At 33.4% G+C, this 13998-nt stretch overlaps 1 protein-coding gene across 1 annotated transcript in view; it reads right to left on the reverse strand.

Moving 5' to 3' along the window:
* Positions 1 to 13998, reverse strand: part of LOC127841681 (uncharacterized) — a 255857-nt gene that overhangs the window by 133090 nt on the left and 108769 nt on the right. The gene's annotated exons all lie outside the window — the stretch shown is intronic.

A 13998-nucleotide genomic window follows, 5' to 3' on the forward strand; every position in this document is an offset into this window, starting at 1 on the left:
TATAGAGGAACATCGCATCAGAAAGCAGTGTACCTTATTTATTGCGTTATGAATAACATATTCAACAAATCTAACATATTTATTAATATGATTTAGTACTGAACATATGTGTTCATGTGTTTTTGGGCATGCATACGTTTTCTCGCACAAGCCTTGTATATACAGAGTACTCAAAATGTTTTCGTCCGAAAACAATGATTGTTGTTGTTTTTTTATAGATCTTTATTGATTCGTATGATAGTTATCGATATTTATAATAAGAAAACACAATTAACTATGCCTTATTAACCTTTATTCAAACTTTAATGCTTCGGGCAAAAGTAATAATCAACATTTGATGATCATAATTAGGTACATACACTATCCTTCTAATAAAAAAATACAGAATAATTGACGAAGGACTGGTGTGGTTTCACTTTTTAAATTCTACTCTTTTCACGTCGATGCGAGAGATTAAAACACATTATTCTTACATAATTAATAAAAATTTAAAACGGAATGAACAAAGAAACAATACAATTACAAGTATTGTTGTAAACGATATAACTTGAACGTAAGCGGCGCCAACATAAAATAATTAAGTAACATTTAAAATTGGGTTGAACAGAGAACAGATAAGCACACTTAACCTTTTATTTATATAAAAAAACATATACAATAAAATTGAATAAATAAATATTGAGATAATAGCATTGTAATTCAAAGGTAATATAAATAAAAGTAAATGGATGGTTATTGGTTTACAAATGATGTACGACATGCTCCTCCTAGTTGTAAGCAGTGTATGATAGTTCAATGAATAAAACTATATGTTTCATCAGTTTATGCAACATCTTCAGTCCCCAACTGCATCATGGTATGGAATATTCATTCGTGTGAATGTGGGCAGCCTAGAAAGCTAAACTGGAACTTAAATGAAAACGTGCTGTGATACTAGTATATATTCCTATTTCGTATAAGCGATATATCATTAACTATTTATATGCCAAAAGTTTGTATTTTATTTCTGACTAATTGTTAACTTTCTTATTAAATAACTTATGACTTGGTACTACTATTTTCGGGTTATCTAAGATGAGAAAAGAATACGCATGTGCTTTTATTATCTTTATCCCACTTTTAAATGTTATTTACTATCATTAACGCATATTAAACGAGTTATGAAGAAATATATACAAAATAAATCTTGCTGTATCAATTATAAGGAACATACGACTGAGTTTCGCTCTTAAATGGTTATGAAAAAAGATGGGGAAAACGTTTGAAGCAATTCGGAATGTCGTTGAATAATTGTTTGGTACATTTTTCTTTACTTTTATTTTCGAGTCAGAATACCATGGTAATCGGAAATGTGCAAAGAAAAAACAACATACATGCCGTTTTACAGTTCTAAAACCTTTAAGTTCTGATCACACCAATAAAAGTGTCTCTATGGCAATTTTTAGAAACTTGCGCAACGTCTGTATTATTAAACCTTTTTAAAAGTTGACGAAGCTAAAAAGATACTTATTGAAACATTTTTGTTGAACCTTTTCCCACTCAGAAGCAAAGTAAAAATGGATTTGTGAAAACAGGATAAAACCAGAACTCGCAGTCTGTTCAGGTTTTCTGCTGTTTGCTGCTCATATCTAAGGGTCGGAAATGAAGCATTTAAAACTTTAATCTAGTAAGAAAGGTCTTTAATTAACTTTAACTTTCTAAAGGACTACAAATGCGTCAAAATACGTTTCTAAGTGGTAAAGTATTAACAGGGAGTCTCGACCCTCCTTACCTGTTGTACAATATTGGTAAGACCCACAAGCCTTATTAATCCATAAAATCACAATCAATGATATAACAGTTTAGCACTGTTGAAAAACATATAAATAAATAGTCATAAGGATGGTCGTAAACAAGTTCTACGTAATTAAATAGGGATGAGCTTTGCACTGGCTCCATTGCAGAATTGTCCACAGAAGATTGGGAACAAAATCCCTTATGTTCAAAATGAAAATTGTTGCAAATAATCTATGTTCATTCTGTAATTTGGAAGTTGAAAATATAATGAACTTGTTCTGGTACTGTTCATATACCCAAGAAATTATTAAATTTGTTGTTGATATTGTTCGTAGAACTAGACCAAGCAAACATAATCACATTACATGTCAGGATCTTGTTTTTGGAATTATTAATCCAAAAATGAACGATTTATATATAGTATGCCTAGAGCTTAAACGGTATATCTTTTATTACCAAAGACAAAACAGAATCTCTTCAAAATACGGACTTGTAAAACAAACTTTTTTAAAATAAAATTAAATCAGGAGGAGAATCAAAAATATGGCCCCTTGTTAACATATTTACTGCCATCTTATATAATGACATAACTAATCATAACAAATAATATAAATTATGCTTATAACATAGTTATTTTTTGATGTTGTTGTAAACTCTGCATTATCAGTTTTCTTATACAATGCAGTTTTGCACTTACTATATAATTTTCTAATGTGCAATATTTTATGTTAAATGGTATACATTCTTACATTCAACATTAATTTAGTTTGTATTGCTCAAACTAGCGTTTTTGTGTTGTTGTAAAATACTTTAACTATAACACAATTATAATTGTATATGAATGTATGTTGAATGTACTACAATTTTATGTATTATATTATGTTCACATCAAATAGCTGTACATGAAATATTTTCCTTTATGAAATTCATAATACTTTATATAATTGTATACACTATTCTACGTATGTATTTAATATTATACGCAGTGAATAAAATTTTGCACGGAAAAAATTGTATGCGCTCTTAATCTAACAACTTCTGAAGATTGAAATACAACGAATCTATACAAATCTTTTTCTTAACAGAGAATCTCGACCCGCCTAACCGGTTATATAATATTGGTAGGACCCTTAGGCCTGATATATCTTACACAAATCACAATGGTTTATCTAAAAAGTAAGCACTGTACAGAAAAATGTAAATAAATATTCATAAGAATGGTCGTAAACAAGTTCTACGTAATTAAACAGTATTAACTTTTCCGCTTACAACTTATGAAGATTGAAATACGACAGCATGAACAGGAATAGGTTCAACTGAATACACGCTGCAATCGTGAGTCAAACTAAATATTGACAATGAATAGACTTCACACAGAGGAACTCCCTAATAAACATTAAACAATCTCCTCAAATACTGTTTGTTAAGACGATTTTAACAATTTGTCAACACAATACAGGACATAACATACAACACCACAACACGAAATATAAAATGATAATAATAATATATAATATATAATTTATATGTTCAAATGTTCTCCCGCTGTCATGCATATGTGCATCCTGAGTTAAAGAATGTCACCATGATAACATTCAAAGCCTATTAATAAGCCCTCCAATAATTCTAAACATGTGCCAGTAAGCTGCGTTATTCTGTGGTCGTAGGTTCACTGACATCTTATAGAAAACCCAAGCTTCTAAAAAACGGCCTTCCAGCTCACAACAATGTCCTATCAGATTTAGTGAGGTTTCTGTATGATATTCACGATATGTACTATGGAGATTCGTAAAGCCACTGTCTTTGTCGCTGAGTAATCCAGTAGTTCGAAATGTTAAATACTGTAGATAATACAAGTATGACAATGAGTCAACCACTGCAAGGTCCATCCAGAAATCGCTGCGAAGCCGGCAACCTGAATCCTCCACCGTTATCGTTCTGTAGAACTCAGCGACAAGCTGCCCAGGAACACAATTAATTTCGTGTCTGCTAAAAATCGTACACAGAGCAACCTCTTTTTGCAAGATGTCTATGACCTCTTTTTTTCGGCGTCCCATCATCTCTGAACCGAACTTATGATTTTTGTTAAGAATGAAAGGGCTAAGACATATTATTATTTTGTTAGAAAGGAGAGCGTCTACTTGCTTTAGAATTGCAGCAGCCTCTTCAAAACGGCACGCAGAGAAATATATCGACGCCAACTTAAGGCGACTCGATGTCACGTCAGATTGGTATATATCCTCCAATAAAGCTCATGTGAGTTATCGAACGTTCGTACTGTTACTGTACCTAGGTGTTGGCGAGGGTCCCAGTTTGCTGTGTTCTCAACCTGCGCAGCCGTAACAAGGAATACCCCGCTATTCTTAAGCTTTGTCAACAATGCCTGAGTAGGCCAATGCCCGGGTTTTGGCCTTCTGAAAATATATTGACAATCTTCCGGCAGTTTTGCACAGTAATATGCGTTGACTATATCTACGTCGATGAGCCAAGCGATGTTAAACGAAGGACCGATTTGGATAAAGTCAAACCCCATTATTTTGCAAGACAAACTTTTTCATCACAGTGTTTTTAAGTAATGCCTGCCTTTCAGCATCAATATGACGATCAGGCAAGAGCAATTGAAGACAGCAAAGCTGAGGCGGGATTGACAGGTCCTTAACAACAAATAGCTGCAATTGCTCAAACTGCCTGTCCACGGTGTTCTGAATCACCGGCAATATCTATGACAAAATAAATAATCAATGTCTGAGTGCATTCCTTCTGTTGTAGAACCTTCGGTTTGGCTTCCAAAACAATATACATCAATATCTGCGCCCGCTCCTTGTTGATTGATGGTGTTTAAAGCTTCAATATAAAGCCACGTTGTCCTTCTCAATTGAATCGTTTCCTCATTGACGCCAATGTCAATAAGAGCCTTGTCAAGAGCCGCTGATGTCACAATGCGTTTGTTCCCATTATTCTGAAAGAAACATAACCGTTATGTTAGATTATGTATACTTATGATATTGTATCTAACTCTTCCATAGGTTATGGATATTTCTATAAGAGCTATTGTCGAAAACAGTAAAACATTTACGCATATGTTATTATTTAAAGTGATGCACTGAAAACATATAACTTAATGGGAAAATGTTTAGGCCGTTTCCCGCGTACAAGTTCTGTGTCTTTGTATGAGATACTTGGAAAACATTCAGAGTAGTGATATAACATGTGACTTCGCAGTTCTGAAGAAAATACCTGTCAAACATTAATCTGATTATTATGATCGCAATGTTTATAAAGTTACCGAATGTAGAGTAGTTTAATCATCAAACGTCAATTGAGTTACAAAACATAATACATCAATGAAGTGAGAAATGAGAACTCAAATCAACTTGGCCGGAATTGTATTGATAAAGCGTAAGGCGACGTTAAATAAAACTAATCATTTCTAGCCTATATTCTTGAGAATTAATCATACAGTCTTAGCAAAAAAATTCATCAAACACGTTCTAAAATAATGACCATTTACCATCATTTTATATTATCGACTTATGGACTGTTCCTTTAACCACAATGGTTGATTGCTATCAGTTTCTTGCCTTTATAAAGAACTTTGAGGTAGTTGAAACAACAATGTTTTCAAAACCTAAATTAACTGTTGTATCCTATAAGAAGAGGTAAAATAACCAGAACACGTATATAAGAGACTAGATAAACACATGGTATAACATGTTCTATTAAATAAAAACTAATTTTTAAATTATTAAATTCTGTTTTACCATTCATTATTTCGTACATATATATCTGACAGTCAAATGTTTTGCCATAGTCGTAACGTTCCTGATATTGTGCTATTATTAAAGTTACATAAATGCGTTATTTTTATATCAAGGTAAATGTGCAGCTGCATCTCAGGCGCTTTTGTTTAATTTCCGGATCTTTGTCTCAGCTACGCTTAATTTTTCACCCCAATGATTGTTTATTGACAATGACGCTTGATTTTTTCGTTCATTACAAAGTTTCACATAAATGTTTTACAAGCATTTGCAAACTCTTAACAAAATGTTGTTTACTCTAAAACCAAGGACCTATCAAATCTTAAACTGTTGCACATTGATGTCCACTAGCAAGCGTGTGAGAGGTAATGGAAATGTGTCTACACCTTTCTACTGTAACGCCATGTAGAAACATCTGTATAATAATCCATATTAGCAAGCTGCTTTTCTTAAAGATATACAATATTTTACGTACGCTTTCTAAAGCTCTCCGAACATGAGCTTCTTTGACTGCTGTCATTCGTTTTCCTTTGTATTTTCTAGCAATTTGTCAGGCAGATTTCTGCGACGGACTAATCGGATGGGCAGCAACTTCAATAACGTTTCGTTTTTAAGGACCCATTGTCTGCAAAAACCGTTAAAGTAATACTAGTCAAACGTTACAACAGTATGGGGACATTAATAAATTATTATTTTCCGAGGAACACCTTCAATTAAAAATTGACTGCGCTTTAGAGTAGGTATGCACTATTTTGTCAAATATTTATGAATTTAAAATACATGTGTAAAAAACTTATTAAACATATATTTCAATATAAATTGAAACAAAAGTTAAGAAGAAAATGTGTCGAAAATGCGAAATAAGCCAGATATTTAATTCTGAAATCGAAAATGCCTGTACAGTCGATTTCGACAGCATGTATATTATGCATGTACGATGTGAATCTAAATTTAGTCTTACGGATCATTTTAATTTTCTTGAAACGATATTTATTCATACGACACACGAACACTTACTCCAACACTTATAAAAAGACGAATGCTTCGGCATGGGGCGCTTATTTGTATTTGCTGCTTTTTATGAAATGAGACTTCAATGTAAAAAAGTTCTTGCCTTTTTGTGTTATTGCAACATATGTGTATCAATATATTACAATTTAACACATATAAAAAATGGTCATGCCCACTTTAATCTTAATATATTTATGATTTAAAATGAAAGTGAACGATTCCCTTACAACATAAACACGTATCATGGACGTTATCTCTTTCGAACCTCATAACTTTTGACACATCAAATGTAAAATTGGAAATAGTGAACAATATAAATTATTATCATATTTGATAAATAATTTGTTTTTACATACCTTGCAACTGTAATTGATGTGTAAATCGTCTTAATAACATATTTTCACGAGTTTCCAGAACCACTATATCATGTAACACTGTCATTGCCGCTTAAACAATGAGTACCTGCTTTTAAACCTTTTTTGTAATTAAATTACTTTTTTAAAGAAGATTTAACTATAACTTGTATCAGACAGCTTAAGTTGCATCGTTGATGACGAAAGTAACTGATACAGCTGTAGTGGGATCTTTGATGACGAACAATACCTCATACACTTTATAAATTCTGATAGAAGATACACGACGTAAACTGGATCCGATTTCAACAAAAACAGATAAGCTTGAAACTATGCATATTACGAATCTATTTACAATGGCGAGATTTCAGTCTCGAATAGTTGTTAACAAAACTTCAAATACGCAGATCAAAATCACGGTATTTTGCTTGTAATGCATGTCTAGGTGCAATAAAGTAGTGTACGGTTGTATTCTGATTTGTATCGCGTGTCGAATAACCGTGTCGTTTACCGCGTAAACGCCCCACTCCCAACAAATAACAAACAACATGTGTTTGCCTAGAAGATTAAGACGATACTGACATTTAACAAACTTTTGTTTGTTACAACAAAAGTATTGGTTTACTTTGTTTCTTTGCATATTATTCATTCCGGATATCGGCGTGGTATGGTGTTTAAGAAGTCAATAGTGTTAGTTGGCAGGAAGTTGTGAAATAAAATTGTATAATTTACCGGTACTCCTTGAAAACTGCATTTAATTTATTTAAACAAAGTTTAATGGTAATCTTAAAAATAAAAAATGTGACCGGTAAATCGAATGTCCAGAAGGTTAACAAGTTGAATTTAAACTACGTATACATAAAGTGACGCTTTGAATATGCATACGAGTATCGTTTTAGCTACGCGTGCAGCAACCGACGCTTCAACGAGCGTAACACCTGCGTCTGTCTCTACAATAGTACATAGTACTTTGTAATTGGGGCACCGGATGACATTTTTTTCTACGGCGATTGTTGAATTCACGAAATTATATTAAAGTCGTAATGACATCCGTTGGTCCCAAGTTTTGTAGTATTAAATAAAAATGTGTGGGCACCCAGCTTACCACATACGCTTTCGCACAAAATTATCAAGGAAATATGGAAAGCGGGTATTAAGGAGGTGGCCACGCTGCGTTTGCATGACGCAAACGCAGTCTTTGTAAACAAGACATCGGTCCTGTTTATTCGCCATTATAGTTAAACTTGCTTTCAAGTCGGAATAAAATCAATAAATAAACGCTGCACAAAAAACCTAGCGTAAAATTTTAATGGCTGGTGATATTATTGAAAACATCCCCCACACCAACACACACACACATTGTCTATGGAAATTGTGTCTTGTTAAACCACTTCTTACTAAGATACGCACGATATTAAATGTATATTACGTATTAATATTTATTGATATGACTGATACTTATCTTAATATAAGCAATCTAGCAGCGATTCGGATTGACATGAATCTAATAAATGTTACAATAATTACATGTATTTAATAAAAGCTGACTTCATTGCGAGTATTGCATTAACATATTCGAAGCCCCGACTGTCAAACTTTTGTGGTTTTTCTTAAAGAAAGAAAGTTTAACAAACTGAATTAAACGTAAGCATCATTGAAAAAATAACAGAACAGAATAGTTTATTTCGACTTAAGAATATATAAATCTCATCGTCATAAACATACATAATTATGAAATAACAGCTTGCGTTTCAATTAAATATATTATTATATAAATAATATATAATGAATTTATTTTCCCTTCAAATTGAATGTTATTGTTATTTGTATATTTTCACAAGTTGATGTTCTTCAAAAGATCTTCTTAAAATAAACGTGCTTCCTGACATCTATGCTCTTCCGCCATTACACTTCATGGCGGTACGTCGAATCAGCTACATATTTATTTGTACTGATATAAATAAACGACATCCTACAATGCTAAAATATTGAGTGCTGAACACATATGAGCCGTGCTCTGTGAAAAGGCGGTTTAATGCATGTGTGTTAAGTGTCGTCCCAGATTAGCCTGTGCAGACGAAACTTTCTGCTTTCAGCTTTTATGATATTTTCTGTTTAAAGAAAGTCTCTTCTTAGCAATAATCAAGTTTATGTTGAAAGTGTCGTTCCTGATTAGCCTGTGCGGACTGCACAGGCTAATCTGGGACGACAGTTTACGTACATGCATTAAACCCCCATTTTCACAGAGCACGGCTCATATATTTTATTTGAGTGTACCCATAAGCTTTCTAAAACAAGCCCCTTATATACAAAAATACTCTAAATGTTTTCGTTCGATAACAATGTTTGTTCATATGTTTAGATATTTATTGATATCGATACTCATAATAAGAAAGGTAAAATAAAACTTACTATTCCTATTCGTCCTTTATTTGGCTTAATGTGTAATTGATGTTAGATTGTCATAATTAAGTTACATACAATAATTATGTAAAAAGGTTGACGCGGTTTCACAATGTAAACTCGCCCCTTTCACGTTGATCTGAAAGATTACAAGAGGAACTTAAAGGCCCAAAGACGCTCACATGAGATAAAAAAAATTACCTGTTTTTTGCAGCCCAAAATATCAATAGAACAAATGTTTTAACCAAGTTTCATGAAGAATGAACAACAAATTGCCCCCTGGCGGCCATGTTTTTCAACTGACCTGAACCGGTTTTGAACTCGTCCAAGATATCATTGGGACAAATCTTCTGACAAAGTTTCATGAAGGTCAGAGAATAAATGTGGCCACTACAGTGTTAACAAGGCAAATATTTATGACGCACAACGGAAGACAGACAATTGACAAAAGGTGATCACAAAAGTTTACCATGAGCAATCAATATTATGCTCATAAAGATTGTCACCATGTTGGAAGATGATATTATTAAAACTAATCGAGTAAACTAAATCAAGATATGATAACAACATTTGCACTCAGCAAGTGTCATTTAGATTTAAAGGGGCCTTTTCACAGATTTTGGCATTTTTTAACTTATTCATTAAATGCTTTATATTGATAAATGTAAACATTGGATCGTAAAAGCTCCAGTAAAAAATCAAGAAAAAAATTAAAAAAAGGAAAAGAACATTGCCCGGAGCAGGTTTCGAACCAGTGACCCCTGGAGTCCTGCCAGAGTTCTGAAGTAAAAACGCTTTAGCCTACTGAGCTATTCCGCCGTATACACATTCTTGACGTATTTTATACCTTATATAAGCAATCTTCGTAGTTTCACAAAATTTAACGACAAAAACAGAACTCTCCAAATTATTCAATCGTTTCGCGTTGCAACGCTTTATAATTTTTAGGTTTTAAAATCGTCAAAAGATGCATATATTAGAGCATGGTTAATGTTCAGTATTACTGTTTCCTCACAAATATCATAACTAAAACGAAAACTTACGAATCTGAAACAACTTTTTTCAATTTTGTCAATTTACCAAAGCGTGAAAAGATCCCTTTAACTACAAATGTGACTGAAAGTATTCACATTGTTTCACTATAAACAACTGCAGACATACACAAAATTACCACATCCCTGAGAGCCTTGTTTATAAGCAAACATGAACTTTTTTCAGACTCACCATGCAATTATATTTCCAATTAAAAAATCAATAAATCCGTTTTAAAACACAAATCTTTGATAATGTGGGTTATTGTATTAAACAATAAAACCCAGTTTAATTTAGCAAAAATGTGGACCCTTCAAGAAAGAGTATCTCGAGCATACTAGTATGTTTATAAATAAAGAGTTCTCTCAAATTCCTGAGGAAGAGTTACCGCCCATTGTATAAATAGAAAGTTCTGAGATTACTTCCTTTCTGGCATTAAATTCCAAGGCTTAATCATACAGAAAAAATCAAAATTGAAAATCTACATTAATCTGCAGAGATATGTATAGTTATATAACAAAAGCATCACAAAATGTCTGGAAGAGGTAAACCAGCAGGAATGGAAGAGGAAAGCTTAGACAAAAATGCAAGAAAGTAAGGAAACTAGAGTGTTGACAAAAAAAAATTACTATATAAATATAAGGAAAAAGACCCCCCCCCCCTGGTGGTTATATTTTTTTACCAATCCAAACCATTTTCGAAATGAACTGTCGTATCCAGGAAACCAATGTTCTGACCAAATTTCATGAAGATTGGGCAAAAAATGTGTATTGTAGACTGTTGACATATTTTCACTATATACATATAGAGAAAACTGCCCCACACCCTGGCGGCCATGTTTTTCCACCCATGATGACAATTTTCGAACTCGTCCGAGATATCTATACAATCGATGTTTAGAAAATGGTGTATGATGTTTAGGCAAAAATTGTGACTTCTAGAGTGTTCACAAGCTTTTTTTCTATATAAATATAAGGAAAATGACCCCCAACACCCTGGCGGCCATGTTTTTTTACCGATCCAAACCATTTTCAAATTAAGCCGTCATATCTAGAAAACACATTTTCTGACCAAATTTCATGAAGATTGGACCAAAAATGTGACTTCAAGTTGGTTCACATGTTTTCACTATATACGTATAGAGAATACTGCCCCACCTCTTGACGGCCATGTTTTTTACCGATCTAGACCATTTTCAAACTCGTCCGAGATATCAATAAAACCAATGTTTCGACCAAGTTTTATGATGATGGGGCAAAAATTGTGACTTTAGAGTGTTCACAAGATTGATCTATATCCATATAATGAATACTGCTCCGCTCCCTGGCGGCCATGTTTTTCAACGGACCGAAACCATTTTTGAACCAACATATTATTTACACAAACATTTTGACAAAGTAACATGAAGATTGAGCATTAAATGTGACTTCTACAATGTTCACAAGTTTTTTTTACCTAGTGACTTAGTTTTTGCCCCTCATGAACCAGTTTCAAACTCAGTCGATGTATTAATGACAAGGTTTCTATAAAGCCATATAAGGAATACTGCCCCGCCCCCTGGTGGCCATGTTTTTCAACGGACCGGAACAATTTTTGAAGTCAACCAACATATCATTGAGACAAACATGTTGGCACAATTTACTTGAAGATTGGACATCAAATGTGACTTCTACAGTGTTCACAAGGTTTTTCTTTTTTTTTACCTAGTGACCTTGTTTTTGACCCAGCATGACCCAGTTTCGAACTCAGTCGAGGTACCATCGTGACAAATGTTTTGACTAAGTTTCATGAAGATCGAACAATAAATGTGGCATCTAGAGTGTTCACAAGGCAAAATGTTGACGACGGACGACGGACGACGGACAAAAGGCGATCACAAAAGCTCACCATGGGTACGTTGTGCTGAGGTGAACTAAAAATACGTCGTTTTTACATAATGTTTATTTCGAACGTTATAAAATTAAAACGGTATGAACAATGAAACACAATAATTAAAAGCATTGTTGTAAGCGATACGACATGCACATAAGCGGCGACACCAAAACAAAATTAATGGACATTTTAAATCTGTTAATTGTTGTCATTCATATGCTTTTACGCATGTTTTTTAAATATATAATCAAAGATACATTTGCAAAAATCTTAAATTAAATTAATAATTTATTGTACATTAAGATCACGAACACGATATGGCCGCGTATGTTACAAACGTGAGCGTTTATAAATTATCTCGTTTTTAAAAAGACTACATATACAAACACTATGACATTTTGAAAGTATTTTTTAACATTTTGAAGTGTTTCAATTTATTTTTTAATAACAATCATTGGCTAACTGATTAATTTTTTAATATTATATATTTATATTTGCTCCTTTTTTATGTATATTGATTTTCAATGAAAGAATCCGAGATGACTTAATAAAACCATAAACACCTTAAATTAGCCTGGACGTGATTGACTTGCTATTGTCAGTGAGAACATTTAATCAATTTAAACCTTCCAGATGTATTTTAAAACTATATCACATCAATATTCGAGTACTTTTACTGTTTTTTAACACAGTTTGTTATATTATAAATGACTATTAACATGTCTTACTTGGTCTAAATGACCACTTTAGATGAAATGTAATGCCGAGTCACCGGCGATGCGGGGCGTTGTCGTAGGCTAGCTTCTCGGGAATTCAAGTGCCATTGTTTAGTCTAGATCACCTGGCCTCTTGACCATTGTTATATAAGGCATATAAGGAGTACCCGGAGGAAACCCCACCCGCCCGGTATGTGGACCACCAACCAAATTAACATGCATTCCTTGTTCTATCCCCGATTCCGGAAGCATGCAAGTTTTGTCATACCGGACAGTGTTCCCGCCGGTTTCTCCGGCTTCCCCCCGCAAATAAAGACCATGCCCAAATTGAAATTCTTGCAGTAAATATTGAAGCTATAATTAATAAATGTCCTGCCTAGTTTGTGTCTAGTAAATAAATTAAGTAGAAGTAGTGGGACACGCACCGGGTCCACACATAATAAAAACAGCTTCATGGGTTTTTTGAAAAGCCTTAAACCGTTTTTTTGGTTCACAAGATAAAATGACAGAACATCGAGTAAATTAATATCCTCACACTAGAAGTTGCTTCTATTGCAAATCGTTTGACCATTTTGTTTGCAACTGCCGAAGGAACTTAAACGCAACAGCACTAACAACATGTACATTTGTAAGGGACACGGTCGTCGGTTTTGGTAGCGGGACGCTATTCGACCGGAAATGGAGACTCATGTTGTTGTTGTTGAAATCTTCATCAGTTAACGTTGTGTTAGCTCATCAGAATGAATAATATAGTGTAAAAAAAAATACGTCATCAACGATGCCAACAATACCGTATGGGACAGGTTTTAATAACGAATTATGTGCCATTTATTGAAATATGTGTAAGTTGCGTACTTTGATGCGCTTAAAATATAAGTAATTTGAAGTATGTGACAAATTGAATACCTATTCCCTATACAATCGATAAAAATATAATTTAAAATATCTTATTTACATGTCCTTCAAAATTGATTCAATTGGTATAAGGATTTTGTTAATGTTTTGAAGGTTTTTCAAGCGATCGGCTTAAATAAACCATCCATTTTTATGGAGGAACATCGGATCAGAAAGCAGTGT

Source organism: Dreissena polymorpha, chromosome 8 (genome assembly GCF_020536995.1).
Source record: "Dreissena polymorpha isolate Duluth1 chromosome 8, UMN_Dpol_1.0, whole genome shotgun sequence".
In the NCBI taxonomy this organism is placed as follows: domain Eukaryota; kingdom Metazoa; phylum Mollusca; class Bivalvia; order Myida; family Dreissenidae; genus Dreissena; species Dreissena polymorpha.